General features: G+C 37.8%; 1 protein-coding gene and 1 long non-coding RNA gene across 4 annotated transcripts in view; one reads left to right on the top strand and one right to left on the bottom strand.

Moving 5' to 3' along the window:
- chrm2a (cholinergic receptor, muscarinic 2a) overlaps positions 1-26,868 on the top strand; it is a 99,101-nt gene that overhangs the window by 14,135 nt on the left and 58,098 nt on the right. The window lies entirely within an intron of this gene.
- The window catches only part of LOC129432062 (uncharacterized), a 139,267-nt gene that overhangs the window by 58,961 nt on the left and 53,438 nt on the right, over positions 1-26,868 (bottom strand). For both annotated transcript variants that reach the window (XR_008639996.2, XR_012368339.1), the window contains exon 5: positions 8,931-9,001. This is a non-coding gene — a long non-coding RNA (uncharacterized lncRNA). The remainder of the gene's footprint in view (positions 1-8,930; positions 9,002-26,868) is intronic.

Genomic DNA, 26,868 nt, shown 5'->3' with positions numbered 1-26,868 from the left:
ATTGCGGAGGACACAAGTGTGCCGTTTGGACTGTCTGTTTATTATTATAATTTTTATTATGAAATCCAGGAAGACCGACATAATTTGTGCAGTTAGGTGTTGCCATAATAGCTAATCCAAATGCAGTAAATCTCTACAAAACATTTGTTTTAACCCCATGCACAATAACTGAATGTGTATGTGGCGCACATGCACTCGTGATCTGTATTTACAAATCCATCCAACAAAACCTTTCATAGAAACTATACCAGTAAACAATAAATAAAATAATTGTTTAAAAATTTAAAGATTTATTTATTCTGCTTCTATATATTATTACAAAAATGCGATTACAGTACAGAATATATATGACATAATCTGCTTAGTTAATGTTTATAATAGTTCGTAATGTGCTTGTGCGTACTTTTGTTATGTGTTAAATGAAAAAGCAAATACTTTAAAAAATAAGAAACAAATAATTTCATAAACTCATGTTTCCACCTAGTGCGTAAGAATTGATGTAATAATATTTTCATAAAACGAAAACAATACTCAATACATGTAGTAGTTTAATACATTTATAATGGTTTGTTCAAATAACTTACAATGTGTTGAATGATACTGCTGACTGTGTCGGACCGCGTGAAGCTCGACGTGTTGCCATAAACAAGTCCATTAAAAATGACTGTTTAAAAAAACTCACACCAGAGGGACAGTTGTGACATTTTAAACCATCCCCTAAAAAAAAACAAAAACACGAAGGCTTGGTAAATTCCATGTACAAACCCTTGACTGACTTTCCCATTGTAAAGATACTGGTATGTCTTTTATATTTGCGCATTGAAGACCCGTCACCTCCGATCAACAACACGTAATGATTAAATATATCTTCATATATCAAGCCACTTCTTAATTTCATCATCACACTGGTTCATATATGGCAGGTGTAGTAAATATTAACTGTTTAAATCATGTTTTATGCGTGCTCCCACTACACTGTTTTCTACCGGCTGGATATTGAAATGGAAGTATGGAAATATGTCACATCACTTACTTCCGCGTTCGAGAAACAGGTGGATAGGTGCAAAATTTCTCCTTTATATTTCTCAGGAGAAACCGTACACATCAAATGTTGAAATCTAGCAAAATGATGGAAGAGGGCTTTAGTGTATGTGTGTGTAATGTCTGGAGGTCAGGATTACACATAGCACCCAACTGTCATGTGTTTGCTCAGTCAGTAATTCTCTCTTTACTGCATTAGTTGCAGGTTTGAAGTCACCTGATCCACAGTTTTCAGAATAACAAGAGTTTCTGAATTGCTTGGGGAGATGCCAGGGGCGGCAGATTGCCCCAGTCACCCCAGTAACCCATCTGAAAAACAGACAAGAACTGAGGATGGAACCCTGAGGCCTCATACGCCCGCAGGAGCAAAATTTTATTCCTGTACTATCAGCTTTTATCACGGTTGTAGTACAAACACTACGACCCGGTCAATGACTTACGAGAGACCGGATGAAACTATAAAAGAAAATCAAGCCACGGTATCAACCAATATTCTTCTCTCACCACCAAACATGGCTGAAATATGAAGCAACAGCAAAAACTCACCCTGGAGACGTAAATGTTCAGTCCCGCGGTGACTATCTTTAGCAAGCCACGATGCGATTTTGTTTAGGTTATAAACTTGTCAGTTTGGGCTGCAACAACCTAGAAATTAAATACAATTTATACTGCACCAAATATATAAAATGATAAAAATTAAATATTAATGCGCACAAAGAAAATGTTGTTGCTTTCATATCTCATGGGACTCATTGAAAAGACTAAGAACAGCTTTGTGATTAAACACTTGAAGTCCCTGTAAAGTCAATCTTGAGAATAGTTCCTAAACACATTATAGATGTTAGATTGCTCAAACATGCCACAAAGACTGCAAATTATTTACTACCGAATTGGAGAGTTAGATTGTGAAACAGTTTTCACCATTTTTAAGTTCAGGATTTTTTAGGAGGGCCTAAAACAGTGACTCTGATTATGCACATGAGCAACCGAGCATGGCCCCACCCCTAACACTATAGAGGGTATGCGCGTTACATCACCTTTGGCGAAAGTGACTGCGGCTACGCCCACTGAGTGGCAAAAGACAGAGCGGCAGAATTTGTGTACAGTGTGAAATCAGCGGAAACACAGAGAAAACGCGTCTACATTGGAAACAGCTGTTGGGTGATTCGAAGCTATCGTTTTACAGACTGCCAAAAACACAGAAAGGTGAAGTAAATAGATTGTTCATTCCAACGTCCATAGACCACATGTGGGTTGACAAGTTGCTAGGGTCACTATCAAGCAGAGGTGTACACTACTTAAGTATTTTACTTTCTTCTTAAAGGACAAGTTCGGTATTTTACACTTAAAGCCCTGGTTTCAGATTGTTTATGATGAAATAGAACGGTTTTGACTGAAATTTGGGCATATGATGCCTGCCTAAGAATTTTCGGTTTCTGTGGTATCAACCCCCCACCCTCACAATGGCTGCATAGGTGCACTGGAACAATCCTTTCTAAAATGCATTAAACTTTCATTTACAAAGACGTGAAATTCACCGAGTGGTCAGGGGTGTTCACTGATATGCTCACACAAAAATCGCTGCAAAAGATGCTTTCCAATTCGTTGTTAACTTGTGGACCTATTTTTACAAACGCCTCACGCCCGTATATTCTTCCGCTGAGAGCTTGAATAATAGACACTCCAGCCCAGTTGGTGGCGAAAATCCACCTTTGCCAATTGCAAGAATACAAACAACCTTCCCGGCGCGGAGTAATACCGTACCTCACAGCACATCTAATACAAGTCAATGGAGTTGGACAAAAACTACGATAAACCTGTTGGAATGCGTATTTTGCAGCAATTTTTGTGTGAGCATATCAGTGAACACCCCTGACCACTCGGTAAGTGTCACATCTTCGTAAACGAAAGTTTAATGCATTTTAGGAAGGATTGTTCCAGTGCACCTATGCAGCCATTGTGGGGGCTGATACAACAGAAGCCGAAAATTCTCAGGCCAGCAACATACGACCAAATTTCAGTCAAAACCGTTCTATTTCATCATAAACAATCTGAAAACAGGGCTTTAAGTGTAAAATACGGAACTTTAAAAGTCCTTTAAAAGTATTTTTCCAAATATTTGTATTTTATCAGTGTTTTTCTTTGGAAAACATACATTCCAAAGAATTATTATTATAATTTTTTCCTCTATTACATTTCATAAATACAAGTTTTACATTTAATATTTAAGTACATGTACTTTTACAGTTTTACACAATTTTAATGTAAATAGGTATTAAATACATTTTAATATGCAATATTAAAGTATACAGTAACAATTTATTTAACGGTGTCTTTGTTACACAATGCTACATGTAATTATTATAATAATAACAACAGTTAATAATGCATAGTTACATGCAACTAACACTTAACCAAACCTTAATCCTAACCCCAACCCTATAGTAAGTACATGGTGTTAATGATTATTACTTAGTACTTAAATGTATAATTACACTGTAACAGTGATGCCGTTAAATAAAGTGTGACCAAGAATAAACAGTATGATTCTATGCTTTAGAATGTAGTGAAGTACAATTTTTCCCAAGACACCCGAATAAGGCACAGATGCTTGGAAAATGTAACTAATGTAACTAAGTATTGTCCACCTGTGCTATCAAGTCCAACTAAATTCAATTTAAGTTGATAATAGTCAGTTTTACTGGCATTTTTGCAGCAGCCATTATGAAAACCATCCATTTTGTTGAACGTTTGCCACTCAACAGGGCGAGCTCTCACGTGGTCACGTGGAAAAATGACCCAAAGCGTCAAAGCATACCCTCTATAGACCGTTTCATCGGTTGCACGTGCGGTGATGCAATAAGCATCTGGTCCGAACTTTACTTCCGGTCTCTGTTTGTGTAATGGTCTGACTAGTTGCTGAAACAGAACTCTTAAACAAATTCCTCGTCAAAAATATCAAATGTTTTGGGTTCCTGTAATCTACGTGTTGTTTATTTTGCTTGCTATATGAATAAAAAAGTGCTTTTAAAGGACTTTGTTGTTAGTTATTCTTCGCAGAGTTTACCGGAAGTTACGTGATGACCACGAAAGCTGCGTGTTTATGTTGTTACTGCTGAAACCATCTATAGAGAGCATGAATTTAGGTTGTAGCTGTATTTGAAAGTTGAGAACATCCCAATGTTGACAGGTAGAGATGGCAGCTTTCCCGTAAGTGGGCGTGGTTTCAGCACTGACAGCAGACACACCCCCAGCGTTTAAAAGCAGAGTATCCTGCATGTTTTTCCAAGATTTTGTTAACTTATTTTATTAATTTGTTTTTTTTAATCATTCCAATATGGCTGGGTGTAGGGCTGTGCAAAAAAATCGCCTGCTGTTCTTATGCGCGTTTCATCAGTAAAGTCGGTTCCTTGATTGGTATTGGGTCGCCATCGGCTGCTTTTGGACGGACTGGCGTTTGCTACACGGAGCCGTGGTTCACAGAGAAGCTAGGCAAAATCGCGTTCACAATCGAGAAAAATCGACTTTTGCACAGTTTCTCGGTGAACTACAGCTTTGTGTAGTAAATGCCGCTCCATCTGAAAGCAGGTGATGGCGATTTACTTCTAACCACTGACCTGGCTTTGCTGATGAGACGCGCGTGAGAATCGCAGGTGATTTTTTTGCACAGCCCTAGCTGGGTGGGTGTTTTTTCACAAACTCAGAACACATTTAATATCTGACTTGAATATGCTAGTAGTAATACAGTATATTGAAACGTAGGTAAATGTATATGTCTTCCAAAAATCTAAACATTTACGTACAGAGCTAATCTAAGCGTAGAGGATCTGTATAGACCCCTTTAAAAAGTCTCCAGAGGTTGATCCTCAGGATATTGCTTCTTATTGCCCTGAAATCCTCCTGCACTCTTATGACTTTGAGACATCAGAGTGTGGATCACAGGGTTGCTGTGTGTGTGTGTGTGTGTGTGTGTGTGTGTGTACCTTCACTTTCTGATGAAATATCCTGGTCATGTAGTTTTTTGCTTCTGACAGTTTCAGCTTTTTGAAGCTTTTTTCTCTTAGATGAGCAGGCGTACAAATGAAAGATTATTTGATAATCCTGTTTCTTGTAGTGTTTCTCAGTACTTTTACCAAATGTTACGGGTTTTTTTTAATAGCGATGTTGTTTCTGTTTGAAGATCTTCCCTGATGCTGCAGGTTCAGCTGGTGTTGAGCTGTATGCTGCCGGATGTTTTTGCTCACTAGATTAGGCCTGTTTATGACATTTAATTCATTTTAAAAGGATTTTGCAGTGTACCCGATCAAGTGTGCAGTATATTTGAGCATACTGAGGTCTTGTAATTACACCATTAGTGTTGCTCTGAAAGGAAAATGAAAGCCTTCACCCAAAGAAACTGCATTTAAATGAAAAGACTAGGCATTTGCATCACATAAAGACAGCTGGAAACATTGCAGAGCTCTTAAAAAGCTTCCAGGATACTAACATGTAGTTTTCCTGACATTATAGTTTGCCATGTTAAAGTGATAGTTCACCCACACTGTAAAAAATCTTTGCTGCCTAAATTTTTTTGTTGAATCAACTCAGATTTACAAGTTATGTTTATTTACTATTATTTGTCTTGACCAGAGATGAGACAGCAAATATTTTTTAAAAATGCAGAAGTGAAAAATGTGTATTTATTTACTCAATCCTCATATCCCAAAAATCACCATTAAAGGAATATTCCATTTTCTTAAAAGAAAAATCCAGATAATTTACTCACCACAATGTCACCCAAAACGTTGATGTCTTTCTTTGTTCCGTCGAGAAGAAATTATGTTTTTTAAGGGAAAACATTGCAGGATTTTTCTCATTTTAATGGACTTTAATAGACTCCAACAATTAATACATAACTCAACACTTAACAGTTTTTTTCAACGGAGTTTCAAAGGACTATAAACAATCCCAAACGAGGCATAAGGGTCTTATCTAGCAAAACGATTGTCATTTTTGACAACAAAAACAACAAATATACACCCCTAAAGCACAACTTTTCGTTTAGGTCAGGTCCAGCGCGACCTAACGTAAATGCGTAGTGACGTAGGGAGGTCACGTGTTACATATATAAAACGCACATTTGCGGACCATTGTAAGCAATAAACTGACACAAAGACATTAATTAGTATCAGATGACATACAACAATGTAGGAACGGTCCTCTTTCACCACACTTGTAAACACTGGGGCGGAGTTTCGCGTTCGTCTTCTGTGACCTCTTGACGTCATGACGTATTGCATCGGGTCACGCTAGCGCATGACGACCGGATCTAAACGAGAAGTTGTGCTTTAAAAGTGGATATTTGTTATTTTTCTTGTCAAAAATGACAATCGTTTTGCTAGATAAGACCCTTATGCCTCGTTTGGGATCGTTTATAATCCTTTGAAACTCCGTTAAAAAAAACGTTAAGTGTTGAGTTAAGTATTAATTGTTGGTGTCTATTAAAGTCCATTAAAATGAGAAAAATCCTGCAATGTTTTCCTCAAAAAACATAATTTCTTCTCGACTGAACAAAGAAAGACATCAACATTTTGGATGACATGGTGGTGAGTAAATAATCTGGATTTTTCTTTTAAGAAAATTGAATATTCCTTTAAAGTATCAGAAAAGCAGTTACGAATGCAGATTCAGAACAGTTACTGTGGTGGATATGATTATCTGTGCAGTTTTAGGAAAGCCTGCCACATCTATGTGGTCTCAGAGTAAAGTAACACTAAAATGGTAGTTTATGCACAGCTCTTAAAAACGGCCCAGTTTCCCCACAGCCCGATCTGCCGGTTGGGATTACGGGCTCAGTTTAGATATCAGGTATGGAGAGGTGTTGAGCAAGAGGTTATTCCCCAGAGCTTCAGCGCTGTCACGCTCGCAGTCGATCCTAACATTCACATCTCCAGACAGCAGTACATCGCCCCTGGCCTGAAAAGCACAGCGTCCAGTCCAGGCAGAGATTATGGTAAAATGGCTAGCGGGTGACTGTACAGAATCTGGACTGAAGCCAGAAGGGTCATTATCAGTGTATCAAAATGTATGATGACAGATGTGGATTACATAACCAGAATAATATTGGTCTCTCTAGACCTAAAGGTAACCCCACTAAAATAATTTGAGGATTTAGTAACACAATTCCTTTCATCTTCAAGTCGCAATAAGGTTACCTCTTTCCCCGCCAGCGTTTTAAAAAGAAAGTTACCAGCCAGCGCCAGCATTTATTATTATTTTTACAAAAGTTTAATGCCTTCCAGAAAATGTTCTTCTTTAAATATATATATACATACAATATATCAAATGAAAAAACAAACCCTCTGCTTTCAAAAAAAAAAAAAAAACTTTCATCCTACCTTCATTTGTTCTCTTTTTATCATGGGTAAGTTTCTTCAAAAATACAAAATTTTGAGCAAAATAATTGCATTTTTGTGAAGGACTTTTGATGGAGATCAGATTCAGAGCAATCATTAAAACATAAATGGAGTTCTTACTGTTTGCCCTTTCTTTAAAAGTTGGGTAAGAGCGCCACCTGCTGGATAATAGCGAAAATATGGATTGCCGTATAAACTCGTCATTGGCAGGAAAGCGTTTTCTCTTAAAGGGACATTTCACTTTTTGATTTAAACATTTGATTCCTATCGTTTTAAAATCCATTCAGCCGATCTCCGGGTCTGACGCTATCACTTTTAGCATAGCTTAGCATAATCTATTGAATCTGATTAGACCATTAGCATCGCGCCAAAAAAAAAAACCAAAGAGTTTTGATATTTTCCTATTTAAAACTGGCGTAATAATCAGTGACTTTGCTGCAGCAGGCGTTATGATATTACACACTGCCCATAAATAGTCCCCTACCATTGAAAGTAACCAAGGGGACTATTTTCAGGCAGTGCGTAATATCACTACGCCTGCTGCAGCCATGTTACATCAGCAAAGTCCTTGATTATTACGCCAGAATGGGAGTATAGTTCCTCGCCATATCGGCTTAGAAAATCACAACTTTTAATTTTCCGTCAATCTTAGTACACGATGTAACTACAGAAGAGTCAAGTTTTAAATGGGAAAAATATCAAAACTCTTTTTTTAGCACAATGCTAATGGGTCTAATCAGATTCAATGGATTATGCTAAGCTATGCTAAAAGTGCTAGTGCCAGACCCAGAGATTAGCTGATGGATTCCAAAACGGTAAGAATCAAATGTTTAACTCTAGGGGAGCTGGAAAATGAGCATATTTTCAACAAAAAAGTGGAATGTGACTTTAATTGACAAGTTCACTCGCAGAAGACTATTACAGTATTAATAGTAACAGTGATGCTTGTCTTTATAACCAGTACTTTATAAAACAAAGTTTTAACAAAATGCTACATTAAAACTTGACAAAAAGTAAAAAGCTTATTCTTTACTGGAAAAAAATTTACATTGAATTACATCAATTTTTTTAAGGTAAGTGGTTGCAATCAATTAATTTAAGCTACATTTAAACAAAAGTTTTATATATTATTTTACTTTACTAATCTTTTTTGTTTAAATGAAGCTTAAATAAATTTATTGCAACCACTTACCTTTAAAAAGAATGGATTAAATTCAATGAATCATTTTTTTCAGTGTATACACTCCATCTTTATGCAGTGTTCGTCTTTATGCAGGTATACGTGGGAACTGGCTAATTTGTTTGAGTTCGTACAAAGTGAATCATACAAAAAATTTAAACACCACCCCTAATCCCAACATCACAGACGCAAAAAGAAATGGTACAAGTGTGGTCGTATGAATTAATACAAAGTTGCCAGCTTGTAAAATCCGTACCAATTGCTATGAGATTGCACTTTTTTTTCCTAAAAAAAAATAACTTGAAATCACTTACGTTTGTGTTGTCTTGTTTGTTGAGGGCACAACTCTTTCCAAACATCACTGCGGTGCATTCGATCTTCTGCACTGCATACACACAATACCGTTATTTATAAAACTATTGTTTCTTATAGATAACAAAAATTTTGCACACAATCCATCTCAGTGTTTATTATTGCTATCTTATCAACCCAGGAGTTTCAGAGAAGGGGGACAACAGAAACATTTACAAATGTAATCACAGATACGTCAAAACATTTCATATAGAGTTGAAATATTACAGACATCACAGAAACTACATTCTCAATAAAGTCATATAAGGTCTGCTGTCGAGTTTGCAGCATTCACGATGTGATCTGATTACTGAACACCACACAGTCTTATTGTAAACAATTAGTGAAACATAATTATGAAGTGACCTCATTATTTCATGCATAATCGTTCAGATATTAAAAACAGAACTGTGTTTCAATTTCAATCCGACTTTTCTGTCAAACTGTTTTTGGAAGTGCAATCGATGAAGAAATTATTGAATTGATATCCTGTGATTCAAGTCGATAAAAATGCATTGCACTACTTGTTTTTGGAAGCATCTGAGGATTTCATCCAAATGTATACACAGCACAAACAGTGTGAGCAGCATCCAAACATGGCCTTGCTTTCATCTGAGCTGTGTTGATGATGATCTTGTCCAGTTGTGCCATGTATCTGAGGTTGGCATCAGTATGGAGCGGTGACAGTGCGTGTGTGTGTGTGCCGGAGGATTTCCTTCCTGTCTGTTCACGGTCCACCATCACTCAACAATCAGCCGAGCATAACCATAGACCTGACAGGAGAGTGAGAGAGAGCGAGAGAGAGATTCCTGCTGCTTCTCGCTCTCATCTCTGACAGGCAGGAAAGGGCCATCGGTCACACATGTGTCCAGTGGCTTTGAAGTGTTTCCTGGCGTGTTAGCGGTCAGCAAGGCTTCATCGTTGTGATTTTCCCCTGGAGAGCGAGACGGAGCCGGTATACGGTACCTCTGCCAGGGCCATCAGCCTCCAATCACGATTTATTCCACACGGAGAGCTCGCTGCTGATTTTAAGAGCTTTATATGTGCTGTAATTAACCCAGAACATCTGGCCCACAGTCAGCCTTTAATCAGACTTTATATACCTGATCAACGTTTAAACTCCAAACTTTTTGTTACCGGCACATTACATTAACTTACATTTAGGCATCTGGCAGATGCTTTTATCCAAAGCTACTTACTTTTACGTTCAAGCTATATATTTTTCATGTGTACGTGTTTTTCCTGGGAATCAAAGCCACAACCTGTTTGTGCTGCTGCTGAGCTACAGAAACATCTCATTTATTTAAAATCAGTGTGAAATGGTTTTATGCAACCTATTTTAGGTGCATATTGTGACATACATCTGAATGAAATGAGATATATTCAATGAGGAAAATAAATGCAGGGATGGATTTTACTGATCAAGTGGATCATGAAATGCTGGCGTTTCGTACCAGAACACAGGGTCTGCTAAAAATTGGGTTATTTAACATTATGCAATATCTGATGTGGCATAAGTAATGTCAGACAAAATCCAGTGGCGGCCGGTGACTTCTTTTTTCAAGGGCGCTCGATGCGAAGTTCGTCACAACATGTATGTAGCTCATCATGTGTGTGGTTCCTTTTATCAAAATATGTGTTCTGCACCTCGAGAGATCAAAAATATTGTCAAAATAAGTGCCTGCTGCAGACGCGTCTAAAAGGTTTATGATAAAAGAGACGCTCATGTTTGCCAGATACTCGCATAATCTCATGTGTAATCAAAGTTAAAGGCGGAGTCCACGATGTTTGAAAAACGCTTTGGAAAAGGAGACGGGCCGACTACCAAAACAGACTTATAGCCAATCAGCAATAAGGAGCGTGTCTACCAACCGTCATCGTTGCCTGGGTTGCGTATGTGTGGGGCGGGTCTATCAACAGAAGGTCCAGATTCTATTGGGGTAGGGGCGTGTTTGTTTAGGTGATTTCAAATATCAACATTGGCTTTCAAACATCGTGGACTCCGCCTTTAATGTTAAGGGAGTGTCTTGCGTGTATTTTGTGAAAGTGAGCGTCTCCTTTATCATAAACCCTTTAGACGCGTCTGCAGCAGGCACTTAATTTGACAAAACAGGTGATGCCCACAGGATCTCTTGCATATTTTGAAAAAAGGAACCACACACGACACTCCGAACACTTATTTTGAATTAGTGCCCCTCGGATGAGCAGTCACGAGCCGCCACTTTCCACCAATCTCCTTCAGTGTCAGAGGAATTTAATAAAAGATCTGTAAAAAATAATGTGCACTGATGACATACGTAGACATAAATGCACAAAGCGGACACTTTGATAATTTTGCATAGAACAAAGTTTTACACACCTTAGTTACTTCAACAACCTGCAGCAGTTTAACGACATTGTGTTACAGCAGCATGTGCGCGCGTGATTGAGATCATCGGGCCTGCGTTTCACTGACAGCCTCAGTGCATGCTGGGATTGATTGAGCTGTCCCAGCATCCCCCAAACCTGTCACCCGTTGGAGTTATGACATCATCAGGCCTCTCATAAGGCTCTCCATTGTTTTGAAATGAAAGAACATCAATTTCCTGCCCAGTGAAGCCTACGGGATGATTTGTGGCCACTATTATCCTGCCAGAATGTGAAGAGAGTGCACGAATAAAAACTCACAGTGAGAGAAAGAGAGAGAGAAAGACAAGAGAAAGATCCTGTCCATTCTCACCACCAGTATTTGGACACTTAAGTCACACCTAGACATGTCTGAATGTCAAAGTGGTATTTATTTGAAAGCTAGCACAAGCGTACTTTTCAAACCAATCCAATATGACATTGTTAGTTTTAAATGATAAAGCAAGAGAGAGAGTTTTTTAAGCTAAAAGTTTCTAGTCACTGAGGTTGTCAATACTGTAGAGTTAATGAGACAAACTACACCGAGAGGAACCGACTATAAAAGCAGCAAGTGTCAAGATGATGATCTTTAATGGATGCACTGTATAAAGTATTTGAAAAAAAATTTATGTTTCAGAAAAGTAAAGTTAGATGTGAAGCAGTGGCGGAGGCCAGGGGTGGCCACGTCCATCATAGAACAGACTGATCTTACAGAAAGTTATAGTCACGAAAAATTTTATTAATTTATTTGTGTCCATGGCACGAAATTAAGCTTTTTTCATGCCTTGAGCACAAATGTCTTTTTCGTGTCACTCATACGAATTTCAATAAATAGTTTTTCGTGACCGTTTACGACTGTCTTTTTGGTGTCATTTTATGTATTGTTTTCTCATTGTTTTTTCCTATTTTCTTACCATTGTCGTTTTTGGTTGGGGTTAGAATCACTTTCTGTTACATTTTTAGTAGGTATGCACCGAATCCAGATTTTTTGGGTTGGGCCATAATACCGAATCCACAGTTTAAATTTCAGCTGAAACCGAATAACGAATCGTACTCGCACCCTTATTCCATTAACACAGTAAAACACATTAATGACGTAAACAACATCCACAGCAGTGTATTTTTCATTTCATTTTATTTTATTTTAACTGTAGGCAACATTATGCCAGGATGACAAGTGGGATAAAGTATTTTGACAATTACCATAAGCCTATACAAACCAAAACCTTTCAATAGAAGTGCAACAATGCAAAGAAAAGTGTTTTTCTTTTTTTTAAATCAGAATATGTTTGGTGACTTAACTAAAATTAATGTTATTGAACATTTACTCAATAAACATGGATAGTAGGCTGTTTAGTTTTCGTTTGTAACAATAGGCTGAAATGCTGCATTTTGGCAGCTGTCCTTCATGCACAACTCATATTCTTTTGGATGTTTTAGACGCAAATGTTTAGACAGCGATGTTGTGCTTAGGGTCCTTTAATCACCTTCTTTCGGTTGCCAAACAAAACTTATTTTGCTTACGAGTTCCATTTTCAGATTCTCACAGCCTAATACATTCGAACCTTCACATAATCAACGCCAAGTTATGTCGACCAGCTTGGCGCAAGCCTAGGGTTCGGTGGAAAAAATCTAAGGTTCGGCCAAAACCGAACCTCGTTAAAAAGCCCAGTATTTGGCCGATCCGAATCCTGGATTCGGTGCCTTCATAATTTTTAGACATCCAAACCCGAAGTCTAATCCCAATCTCCAGACGTGAATAGTTTTAAAAGTGGAAGAAAAACATGTAGAAACCCATATATAAAAGTACATCCCAAATCTTACCCCAACCCCAAGCGACAATTATTAAAAAATAGGAAAAAATTAGAAAATAATACATAGAATGCAACGAAAAAGAAAGTCTTTTTAAATAAACTAAAGAAAAACTATTTGTAGGGATTTGTTTGAGTGACACAAAAAAGACACAAAGAGGCTGAATTTCGTGCCATGGACACGGATAAATTGATCAGATTTTTGTGACTATAACACGACTTTCCGTGAGATCATGTTGCCATGGACATAATCACGGCCACCCTGCTGGCCACTAGGGCTGGGCAAAAAAAAATAGATTTTTCCATTAATTGTTTTTTAAAACGTGGTCCATTCATAATCGATTCTCAAAGGCCACGAATAAAAAAAAAATTCATATTTTTTTCAGCAAATATTGAACGTAAGATTAGCGTTAATCTAATTACTAGTCTTCTCCACTAGATGTCACCCGCTTTTTTGCCTTGCGCAATGTTATCAAGGAGCGAGAGGCGCTTTCAGTGCTTAAAATGGCGGTTTCAGGTGCTTCGTCGACGTTGATGCCACCTTCACATAAAAAGTCAGAGGTATGGAAGCATTTTCGATTTCACAAGCAAGACGACAACGATAGTGTTGTGGCTTTTAATTTATTTTTATGAATTACCCACTTGTAAACTTCTGTTCACTGTTCTTTTTTTTATATAGTATTTGTATTAAATCTATATTCATTGAGTTTAATCCAGAATCGAGTATAAAAATCTATCAGAATTGAAATCGAATCGATTTGATAGCTTGTGAATTGAAACCGAATCGATCTGGAACATCTGAATCGATACCCAGCCCTACTGGCCACCCTGCTTGGAATTGCATTTTCAAGATGAAAATGACTTGCATATAAAAACTGATCTAGAGGACCTCGATCATGTCTATGATAATGTTTGGACCGCAAAACTCTTGCGACACATTTGCACTGATAAGCATCACAAGATTTTCCAAAAAAGCATGGGTTTCCACTTTTGTAAAAGAAAGAAGTTTGTTTATGTTTTTACTGCTGAAATCGTCTATAGCATCCTTCTTCAGGAAGAGTAGCAGCCAAATGACTCTTATAATAAAATGCATTTCAGTGGCCTACATCAGTGGTTTTCAAACTGGGGGCCGGGGCAATTTAATGTTTTTTTTTATTAAAATGTTGAGTTTTAGAACAGGTTTTTGTCACAAATTTTCGTTGGGGGGGCCGCAAAGGAATGCACCATACACAAGGGGGGCCGCATGCTGAAAAAGTTTGGGAACCACTGGCCTACATAATTGACATGATTTTCTGGTATTTATAAAGTTTTTTCAGCAATGGGAGATATGAATTCTGGTTTCAAAGTGAATTTCAAAAGTTCAGTTTTATTCAATCAAATAGTTTTCAAAAACAGTGAATTATGACTATAAATTTTATGTGAATTTAAATGTATTACATTTGAATTAAAATGAATGTATTGTAGCTATTGTATGTTATACATCATTGTGATTTAGGCACCTATAATACTTTAAAAAATGTACTTTAGGGTTGGATGATTGACATGTTTGTTTGCATAATGATATTTTATGAGAATAACTGCTGACCCCTGCCTGGCCACCCCTATGAAAAATCCCTGGCTCCAGCATTGAATGTGAGAAAAGCTCTAGCTTCATTTGTTTGCAGATGACACTTTGAAATTTTGATTAATTCAGTGACATTCAGACATTTTCATCACCAGTATTGTACGCCTGCCGAACTCATACTGACTGTTCATGTTTCTATGCAGCTCGATCAGCGTTTTGTTAAAAGTGCTGAACCAGGCAGAAAGTTTCAGAAGGGAATTTGCTGTCTTGCTGCAGCCTTTACACCAAAATGAGAAATTCAGGTTTTCAAAAGAATATCTATAAATGCTCTACCCTGAGGTGCAATACACACACACGCGCGCACATCTGTCGTGCAAAATAGTCTTGATGTTCTCTAAAGACTCTGTGCTGATATTAAGAGAGCATTTTTGAGCAGCCGTGGTCATCCACTGTTCTCACAGCAGATTGGTGCCGTCACACTGTGTGAGGCTGGACAATAGTGAGAGTTATCAGACAGGCACAGAACCGTCACGCACCTGCGTTCCCTGCCCGCCTCTGAATGATGCCGATAAACGCGCAGCATGCCGGATTAATCCCGCAACAGACACGCAACATGGTTTTGTTTGACTGTCACTGCATGCTCTCTGCATACTGATGTTACATTATTGTCCAGTTCATTCATTCTCAGGAATAGCTTTTTTGTGAGTTTGTGTTTGTTGGTCTTGTGGGGGTCCAGTAAAGAAATACTGGCAAACAAAATGACATCCAACGAATTCGTGTAAGATGCAAAACACCATCAGCATTTCCCAGCTGTGTCCAGAAACCCTTCTGATAGAATAAAGTCTCAGAATAATTCAGCACCATCTCAGCTTTCATCTGTCAAATCTTCCTGCAGATAGTCGACAGGTTTGTGCGTTGCCTGTTAATTTCAGGCAAATGCGGCTTTCACATTCAGTGGAGCAGGTCTTCATAATGAAGATCTTGGCACTGATCAGCTCTGATCTACTGTCTCAGGACACAACAGGTGCTTGTACACTACACGTCAAGTGTGTTTACTACGGCTGCTTAATGCGTTTTCTTTCGAGATAACATTTAGGCAGCATATGCAAATTCAAAGTGTCAACACAAGTCAGGCTCGGATAAACATTTTATACTCTTAAAGCTGTCTAATGTTTTCAAAAGAGCTTCATATTAGCAGTATGCTCACTAGTAAACAGCTAGCTAATTTAAAACTACAGCGCTCTATAAAAAAATACTGTATTTGTGATTTATTGTATCCAGTATTATTAGAAACTTTTTATCTATACATGGTAAATCCGTCATAATAATAGCAACCCGCCATGGAACTTGCGCCCTTCCGTTTAAAGGGAATGTTGGATAGCGTTCTGATTGGTTTATTTGACGTTACGCCCAAACCACACCTATGAATAATGAACCTACTTCAGACCAACCCCTTAATGATTTGCGCCTGGCGCAAGAATTATTTCTCCCGCCGGGAAAATAGCAACAGCGCCCAAGATCCGCCCACAAAGTCACTTGCGCTTTGCGCTTCGCACTTGCGTTTCAGATCGTTAAAATAGGGCCCAATGAGTTAACGTGCATTGAGTATGTGAAGAGAGTGAAGCTATTATCTGTTAATTTATGATGTTAACTAGAACTAATACAAAGTTCTAACATCGGTTAACCGCTCTATCCAGATGAATGAATAATTACTTCCAGATTTGCAGCTCGTTTACACAAAGTGATTTGTTTGTTAGTTGAAACCGAGGATTGTTTCCTGATGTTAACCTCTGCTTAACCCTGATGTCTCTATTCGCATCTATCAGAGATCTTCCCTGCTGCCATGCAACGTCTTGCAGAAGAAAATTAAATTTTAAAGGGCTGCTCTCTGCAAATCTTTCATTGTTGATTTAATTATGTCTCACAGAGCAAAATCCCCAGACCGTAAGCTCGCCCTGTCTGTCTCTCACTCTCATGTTCTCACACATACAGATTATAAACCACTGGAGACCGTAAAGGCCGAAGTATAGTCTCGTTTTTCAGCAAACGAGAGGGTCCGTGACACTAGGGATTCTCAATTAAAAGCCAAAACCCTGCTACTTTCAATAGCAGGGGACTATTTTCGGGCAGTGCGAAATATCACTACACCTGCTGCAGCCATTTTACATCAGCAAAGTCCTTGATTGAGAGTATAGTTTCTAGCCATATCTGCCTAGAAAATTGCAACTTTTAATTTTCTGTCGGTCTTAGTAAACGATGAAACTACAGAAGAGTCAAGTTTTAAATAGGAAAAATATCAAAACTCTTTGGTTATTTTAGCGCGATGCCAATGGTCCAATCAAATTCAATGGACTGTGCCAAGCCACGCCAAAAGTGCTAGCGCCAGAACCCGAGATCAGCTGAAAGGATTCCATGACGGTAAGAATCAAATGTTTAACTCTAGGGGAAGTGGAAAATTAGCATATTTAAAAAAAGTGTAGGGTCGCTTTAACCTTTTTATTAAATAAGTGTTGCAATAGGCTACATGTCAAAGCAGTGGTGCCTTCGAAGTGCCTTACAAACACATCAGTCCAGCAGCACACAATTTGTAATTGCACAATAATTGTCGCACAATTACGATTATCTTGTTTTTGTAATCGTTTAAAATCAAAATTAGTCATTGAAAATCAAACATAATTCATTGCACAACCCTACGTGACACAATTTTCATCATTAAAAGAGTGCGCGAGTACTGTACACGCACAGCCGGATTTTTAAAACCCTGCTACATTTTATGCGTACGTCTTGCATGCCCCTACAGGAGAATGTATTTTGTAGCCCAGGAGATGCATTGCATTTTGTCGCAATGCGCATGCTGTCTGTACGAAACAAACTATATTTTGCAAGGCTGTGCGTTCGACTGTGTGCGTACATTTGCATACACGTAAAAAAACAGACTATACTCCTGGCTTAAGACTGCTACCTCACAATAGTAATACAATTACTTGTTTTTCACTACTTTCACTACTCAAGCTGTTATATTATGAGAAACAATCTTTGCACTTTTTTAAATACGAGTACATTGGATTACAACAGCACATACTGTAACTCTTTTCCCTCCATTGCGAGTTATCTCGTCGATTAAAAGAAACGCTTCTCTGTCAATGACGAGTTTTTACGGCGATCCTTATTTCCATTATTATCCACCATTGAGCGCTCTTACCCAACAACCCAGTCTCAAGGCAAGTCGTATTATAGTAACGAATAGGGATGTCAAATTATGCATTTTCCCATATTCGATGATCATTTAAATTAACGATCAATCAATCGAATAATCGTTAACAGTAATAGTGCAATAAGCCATTACAGCAGTGGCATATAGCCGATGACATAAAAGTGTGCATAAAAACGCCAGCTTCCTCACGCGAATTAAAAGATTTTATTTTGTCTAAATAATATGCTAGTGGGATTGTAAAATGAGTCAATGTAGTTGGTGTTTTGATAAAAATCATCAATTTAATCTCGTAACGAAATATAATGACTAATAGACACAGTAAACTCCGCCTCATAACGGCCACTCCGCACAGTCGCATGCATCCATTACAAAATAAAAGTTTCATTATCATCAAGTGTTATTTTTCTAGTTGTTCACCTCGCTTTCTGAGTCGTCGATACACCGCTTGTTGTAATAATTATATATAAGAAGCACACGAAAGGGCACTTTTCCCGTCGTTACCTCAGCTTTAGACCTGCGGCGTACTTTCAGCAAAGATGCTTATGTTATGAAGACTTCAACCTTCCATTAGAAAACCCGCAACAGTGTTTAGCGTGTAGCGCCTCAGCCAGTCATGATGATGATCAATGATATATGTTGCGGGAGTTCAGAGTGTAACGACAGTCAGTTACAGTTTACATTTAACAGTTTCTTGCCAGAATTTAAGTTTTTCATTTTAATCTGTTTATTAAAAACGGCTTCTGGACGCCTTCCCTAAAGCAGCGTTAGCAGCGCTGCTATGCTAATCTTGCAGGCTTCCCTGAAGAGGGTCTTTGCTTTCAGTATCCTAACTGTTTAGATTTTCGGCATCAGACCCTCTCAGATCCACTGCGGATGCAATTTTGTTACGTTAGCAGCCAGCCTCGTCTCGAATTAGGACAAAAAGCCCAAGTGTGTGTTTGGCATCGAGCATCATTGTGATCATGGCTAGTTTAACTTCTTCGCACTTTTTATTTTTTTCACCAGCTGTGTATGTGCTTTGCGCAGGCGCCGCACAAACGTGCTTGCTTTTTCGACAATCGTTAAGTTTTATCAATTTAATTCTTATTGACAAATAATCGAAGATCGATTAATTGTTAACATCCCTAGTAACGAACATTTTTATTAATTTATTTGTGTTTGCTGACACGAATTGCTGCTGTTTTTCGTGACTCCGGAGACGAGTGTCTTTTTCGTCCTTCCCAGCACGAATTTCTATCAATGGCTGTTCGTGTCTGTGGGATGACTTTCTTTATCGTGTCATTTTTTATATTTTGTTTTCTCATTGTTGTTTCCTATTTTTTGACCATTGTCGCTTAGGGTTTGGGTTAGAATCACTTTCTGCGACTTACTAACCCAAACCCCAACTCCAGACGAAAATACTTTTAAAAGCAGATGCAAAACATGTAGAAACCAATGCATAAAATTACATCCTAACGCAAACCCAAGTGACAATGATTTAAAAATAGGAAAGAACGATGAGAAAGCAAAATATAAAATGACACGATAAAGAAAGTCATGCCACAGACACAGCTATTGATAGAAATTTGTGCTGGGAAGGATGAAAAAGACATTAGTCTCCAGAGACATGAAAAACAGCGGAAATTAATTAATTAATTAATCAAAATATTTGTTACTAATACACGACTTGCCTTGAGACTGTGTTGCACCCAACTTATAAAACTCTGAAGAATTCACTCAACAGTAAAATACTCTTTGTATGTTTTGATCATCGCTCTGAATCTGATCTCTAACAAAAGCCCTTTACAAAAATGCAATTATCTCAGCTTTTTGCTCAATTTTTTTCTTTTTAAAGAAACCTACCCATATTTGAAAGTTAATAAAAAGAGAACAAACAAAAATAGGATGAAACATTTTTTTGTAAGCGGAGGGTCTGTTCTTTCATTTGATATATTGTATGTTTATATATTTAAAGAAGAACATTTTCTGGAAGGCATTAAACTTTTGTGAAAATAATAAAAAATGCTGGCGCTGACTGGCAACTTTTAAAAAACCGCTGGCGAGGAAAGAGTAATTTCGATCAAAAATAAAAAAGATCTGAAACTCTCTTCTGTAGAAATGTACACAGGGTTTTCATTGTGCACCAAAAGTTAAAACGTATTGTATATCAACTTTCTTAATAATTAAAAACACCTCCAATCCCTCTTTCACATTCAGACCCCATCCAGAACTCTGCAGTCAGCAAATGAAAGACATCTTGTGGGACCTTCACTAAAGAGTCGAAAAGCCCTCTCCCGCTCATTCACCTTCACCGGTCCTTGCTGGTGAAATTTCCAAAACTCCGACCGTTCAGCCGCATCCCAATCAACATTCAAAAAACATCTCGCAACCCTTATGTGAACACCTACAGTACGTATAAAAAACTTAATCTAATGTTCTGTCTTTCTCTAAAGAGTTTGTGAAACTTTGTATGCTGAATAAGACTTTGTAATGGCTCTCTCATTGTTTTACTATGACAAATAGCTTTTTCTGTTTTTGTAAGTCGCTTTGGATAAAAGCATCGGAAAAATGCCTACAAGTAAATATAAAAACAAAAGTTCAGCAAAACATTTTTATGTTGGGTCGAATAATGCAGATCAGAATGGTCACAATGCAGACAACCAAACAGGGAAAGTAAGCAATAAAAAGATTACACATGACAGTGTCCAAAATTCAAGACAGAATAGATGATAAATCTTATTCATCCATGCAGACACTAAAACCAGACGTGAAGTAACCATTACATTTATTGTCACCCTGACCACTGAGCTATGTCATGTAAGAGTATCGTTTTCATCAACTTTAATGGAGCTGAACGATATTCAGTAGAGGTGCCAGAATTTCTTCTTAATTTTTTCAGTATGGCTGTGTTGTCAGATTTTTCATTTTTATTACTCACATCATACGACCCCTTGATATGATCTCAGAACAGGAGCATATATTTATTAAAGGGTCACTGCCTTCGGGGTCTCTCAGTGTCACGATGATGATAGCTCATGGCTCAGTGCCGAGCCTTGACCATAACAACACAACTGACTAACCTGCCCTAAAGCAGGCTGATGTGGAGGAGACGTTGCCATGGCGATGCCCTGCATTACAATCTGTGGCACTGTTGTCAGATAGAAAATGCAAATCCCAAAGTCACCTCATTAACCCACAAATGTTCCTACACTGAACAGCGCTCCGGAGAACAGCTTATCTAGCAAGCCATTAGACCATGTTTTTATGTTTGCTTTGAAAGGGCCATGTCATGGATTTTTTTTCAACTTTTTAAAGGAGAGTTTGATCAATTATGTAGATGACAGGGCAAACACTATAGCGATGCGAGGAGTGCAAGTCTTTAACACCCAAGGGTCATTTACATAATTAATTTGTCAAGGTACAATAACAAAAAACAATTTAAGCCAATTTACTTAAAGAATGGGTCTTCAACAAGGGGTCCGCGAACCCTTGGTGGTTTTACTGGGGGTCCTCCAGATATTGTGCACGGGGCAAAACTAATACAGGGTTAGTTGTAACACAGACCGTTTACAATGCTGCACAGGGTTGAGCGTTTTGTTTTGCTGCCAAAAAACAAATTAATGGAAAGGTATAATAAGTTATTGATGAAAGAGTGTTTTGGTTGCATGTAAGTACATTTTTTCATCATATGTTTTGTTTTCGGTTTCTAAGTTTAGTGTTTAAGATACCAAAAACAATGTTATGTCATCCTAATCAGTGTCTTGTTGACGAAAACATAGCATCATTTTAAAATATGTCTGCAGCTCTTAGGAACTTTTTTGGTAGGCTTGAAAATATTTTGACCCAGCGGGGTTAATTGTAACGCTGTGTTACAACTAACCCCTCAGCACTAACGAAATGAAAACTGCTAACATTAGCATAATTCTTGCGTTGTTTTAAATAGGCTAAATACTAATGATTTCTGGCTGTCAACAAAATAAATGTGGCTGTCTTATCAAAAATTGTGTCTCTCAACATTTTTGTCCATGTCTTTAATACTGATTGAATAAGGTCATGTCAAAGATTAAAATCATAATGAAATTAATGGCTAAAATCTGACTTTTAATTTTCATTATCTCAGAATTTGATTTTGAGACTTTAATATGGTTTTAGGGAGTGGGTCATATATAAAAAAGGGTTTTTTTGTCTAATTGTGCTGCTTTTTCTCACATATTTAGACATTTGTATGCATTTATAATTGAACTATGGTTAGATGAGGGATAAATAGTGTGGATACCTGTCTGTTATAGACAGATACACTAATCTAAAGGATTATTAGGAACACCTGTTTAATTTCTCATTAATGCAATTATCTAAACAACCAATCACATGGCAGTTGATTCAATGCATTTGGGGTGTGGTCCTGGTCAAGACAAAAACCTGAACTCCAAACTGAATGTCAGAATGGGAAAAATGTCATTTAAGCAATTTTGAGCGTGGCATCTGCTCTGTTACTGGGATTTTCACACACAACCATTTCTAGGGTTTACAAAGAACGGTGTGAAAAGGGAAAAACATCTAGTATGCGGCAGTCCTGTGGGCGAAAATGCCTTGTTGATGCTAGAGGTCAGATGAGAATGGGCCGACTGATTCAAGCTGATAGAAGAGCAACTTTGACTGAAATAACCACTCGTTACAACCGAGGTATGCAGCAAAGCATTTGTGAAGCCACAACACGCACAACCTTGAGACAGATGGCTACAACAACAGATGACCCCACCGGGTACCACTCATCTCCACTACAAATAGAAAACTGTCACCAAAATTGGACAGTTGAAGACTGGAAAAATGTAGCCTGGTCTGATAAGTCTGGATTTCTGTTGAGACATTCAGATGGTAGAGTCAGAATTCGACATAAACAGAATGAGAACATGGATCCATCATGCCTTGTTGTGTAATGGTGTGGGGGATGTTTTCTTGACACACTTTAGGCCCCTTAGTGCCAATTGGGTATCGTTTAAATGCAGCCTACTTGAGCATTGTTTCTGACCATGTCCATCTCTTTATGACCACCATGTACCCATCCTCTGATGCACCATGTCACAAAGCTTGAATCATTTCAAATTGGTTTCTTGAACATGACAATGAGTTCACTGTACTAAAATGGTCCCAACAGTCACCAGATCTCAACCCAAAAGAGCATCTTTGGGATGTGGTGGAACAGGAGCTTTATGCCCTGGATGTGCATCCCACAAATCTCCATCAATTGCAATATGCTATCCTATCAATATGGGCCAACATTTCTAAAGAATGCTTTCAGCACCTTGTTGAATCAATGCCATATAGAATTAAGGCAGTTCTGAAGGCTAAAGGGGGTCAAACACAGTATTAGTATTGTGTTCCTAATAATCCTTTAGGTAAGTGTATATAAACAATATTCACTTCAAGTATATAGTAGGGGTGTGACGAGACACTTAATCCACGAGACGGGACGAGACACGAGATTGGGTTCACGAGAACGAGACGAGACGATATCTTTACACTTTTTAAGAAACCCTCGATGATAAAATAAATGAATAAGAAACTGAAATCATGTTATTTTTAAATGTTTTAACTAATCAAGGACTGGCCCTAACAATTATTTTACTAACTGATAATGAAGTAATTTATTATTTTTGGGTAATAAAAATAGACCCAAGTGAGCAGTAGCCTTTAAAATTACATAATAACGAAGATGCAATAATAATTGGTTCAAATAAAGTATTAAAACCAAGTTACATTAAACAACATAACATTAACAAACACATTACATTTGTGGTCTATAAATAAAAAGCATTATGTATATATTATAACAAATGCCTGCAGGGGGAGATAGTTGACTCGTCTCGCGGACGCTATCTTCACTTTCACTTTAGACGGAGAGAAACGCTTATTTTTTAGCCAAACAGTTTAAATCCATTTGAATATTTAATATACGTCCATTTCTTTACAATAGAAATGAACATGCAGACATTAAATCATGTAAACTCTGTGATGGTTTAATCTGCTGAGACTTCACATCTGACACTGATCACCAGACAAACACAATACGTCTCAGACTTCATACGAGCTCCCAAACGAACATTATTGGAAACATAAACAAAAAAGCAAATGCAGTAAAAGACAGAATATAATGCATGCACTGTAAGAGGCTAATTACACCAACCACGCTTTAAACGCTTGGAAACGCAAGGCGCGACGCACTGCCTTTTTTAAAAAAAGAGCAGTGCGAGTCGACGCGGCTTTTAATATTGCTAGGCAACCACCTAGTCAGCTGTCTTGTCAATCAAATATTGAAGCGTGCGCTCTTTTGCTGTTAACTGTCATATTAGCAGAAACTTTAAAAAGATGACGCTTGCTCTGACCTTGTTTGAGGGTGAGAGGTGCACAAACACGCAGGAGAGAGTGAGCGAGTGGAGTCCGGTTCTTCAAAGCAACTGTAAACTTCCCTCACCACAACGTAAGGCCCGCATCTCCCCTCATTCGAGTGGACAATGGAAAGACGCGAATGATGTCGGACGCTTCTCCGCTCTCGGTGTTCCTTCAAAGGCGCGTGCTGCGGCCGCCGGCAAAAACCGCAAGGCGCTCAGCGCGCAAACGCTCCATGCCCATAGAATATCATTTAAAAAAGGCGCCTGCAACTGCCATAAACGCTTTTGGTGTAACTGGCCAAAGGGTCAAACAGAAAGCTGCATCCTCCGGAGGTCGCATATGCAGGCTGCATACGTCATTAAGGTTTATTTCAGATCATTAACTGAGCATTACATTCGCAAGTCGTGAGCATATTACAACAATTTGCGATTAACTAAATTATTAGTAAACTTTATAATTGTTAGTAGTCTCTAATAAGACAGTCTTTATGAAGTAAATGCAGTTTAAAAATGCGACCTCCGAAGGATGCAGTCTTTTATTTGAGAAACGGCCAGAATTTCACCTACACAAGAAATCTCGCGAGACACACTTAATCTCGCGATACATATTTAATCGTCGCACGAGATCTCGTCACACCCCTAGTATATAGACAAAAGAGTATTGAAATATTTGCCTGCAAACTTATTTTTAGCAAGTGTTACAACTAACCCCACCTATGGGGTAAGTTGTAACATTTGCACTTCTGTCATGTTTGTTGTATTTGTCCAAAAATGGTAAGTAATAGAAACAAACATAGCACAGATGTGTGTGTTGCTTGTGTACAAATATAATTAATCAAACTTAAAAAAAATAATAATGATTGAGCAAAAACCAAAAAGCGTTAGGTTGTGCCCCGCTCTCCCCTATATTTGCAAAATATATTGTTTTAACTAATGAAATTATGTAGGCATCTAACAAAAATGCATTAATATGCTTAATAATAAATTAAACATTTAAAATGAAGAGCATAACGTTCCCATTACAAAATCTATTCAGTTCAATTAAACGTTATATAGTATGCCAAAAAAATATATATATAATTTTAACATCTTTATAACACAACCATCATTACAAAGTATGTAAATCTTAATTGGCTGTACTGGGGGTCCCTGCTCCTCTTTATAAAGGGTCCTTTGTCCTGAAAAAGGTTAGAGACCTCTAATTTAAAGCATATGGGTCGAACTTAATCATATTTTTTTTTTTTAAACTTAACCTTATGCTACAAAAGTAATATGATCCCTTTAAAGAAGACAAACTTTTTTATGAACTTTAAGTGTTTCACACGGTCAGGTGGGGAAAATTCAATGACATCTGAAGTGACGATTGTGTTGTGTGAAGTGCAGTTAAAGATGAGAGGATTTCATTTCAATTATTTCAGTCCTGCCGTCGACTCTCTCATCTGCACATGAGAGAGAGCGGCTCCTCGAGGAGAAAGTCAAGGAGGGCACTTTTAATTGCGTGATAAAACGGGCCGTGATGTGATAAAATGAGCAGCTGTGTGCGAGCAATATAAAGAGATGGCAATGGTAAGATACCGTACAATTTGACTTTATAATAATGCCATTAACAACTCTTTTAGTAGTCGAGAAGAAAGTCTGTTCTGGATCAATAGATCGATTCAAACCAATAACTCATGAGACAGATTTATGAGTCTATTTGACCAAATCATTACACAGAAGCGCCTAAATAGACCCGTTTGATCATAAACCGGACTACACAACTCTTTCTGTAATTTCGTTGTTACACTACATGCAACAAGCAAATACAAAGCAACTGAAACGTGAAGAAAGTCAATTTATTTTCTTTGTAATGTTTTGCGGTGCCTCGTCTCTCTCGTCATTCATTAAACAGGAGCACAAATGTCATTTTTGTAATGCTTTGTAAAACCACTCTTGCATAAACGGACTTATTGAATGTGAATTTAGGCAAAAATAGCTTTACAAAGAAATGATCAAGTGCTTAGTGAACAGAATTGAGAACACAGTAATAATATAATTGAGACAGAGTGCATGATCTGAAGGTAAACGCTGTGGAGCTGCATTATACATCTGGAGGTTTGGACAGGAATTTACAAAGCATTAGATGCATGTAAACCAATCAAACGCACACACGGCACGCGCTCTCCAGAGAACCAACACAAAAACACATTTAAATACCTCTGTGTGGGTTTAAGAGTTTAATGTTAAATTCTTTTAGGATGCTGTCTGCATCAACAAACCATTTCACTCACAATAACGTGTGTGTGTGTACTCAGCTACACTTTAAGGGCAAAATCTAGCAAAATCTTCTATTGGGGGCACCAGGAGACGTCCTTTATTGAAAAAATATTCATATATATTTATTCAGTTATTTTGAGGTTATATCAAGTTTCCAGAAAAGAAGCAATTTGTATGTCCATACTGAACCTGGAACTGCTGCATACTGAAGTTCATACTGAAGTGTTTAATGTAGTTATATGAAATGAAGTTATGGATAAATCAGATTTCACTGTGAATGGAGCTTCCTCAGAGCAATGAAAA

Source organism: Misgurnus anguillicaudatus, chromosome 1, assembly GCF_027580225.2.
Source record: "Misgurnus anguillicaudatus chromosome 1, ASM2758022v2, whole genome shotgun sequence".
Classification (NCBI taxonomy): Eukaryota; Metazoa; Chordata; class Actinopteri; order Cypriniformes; family Cobitidae; genus Misgurnus; species Misgurnus anguillicaudatus.
Note: the sequence above shows the minus strand (reverse complement) of the source record. Positions and strands in the feature narration are given on the sequence as shown.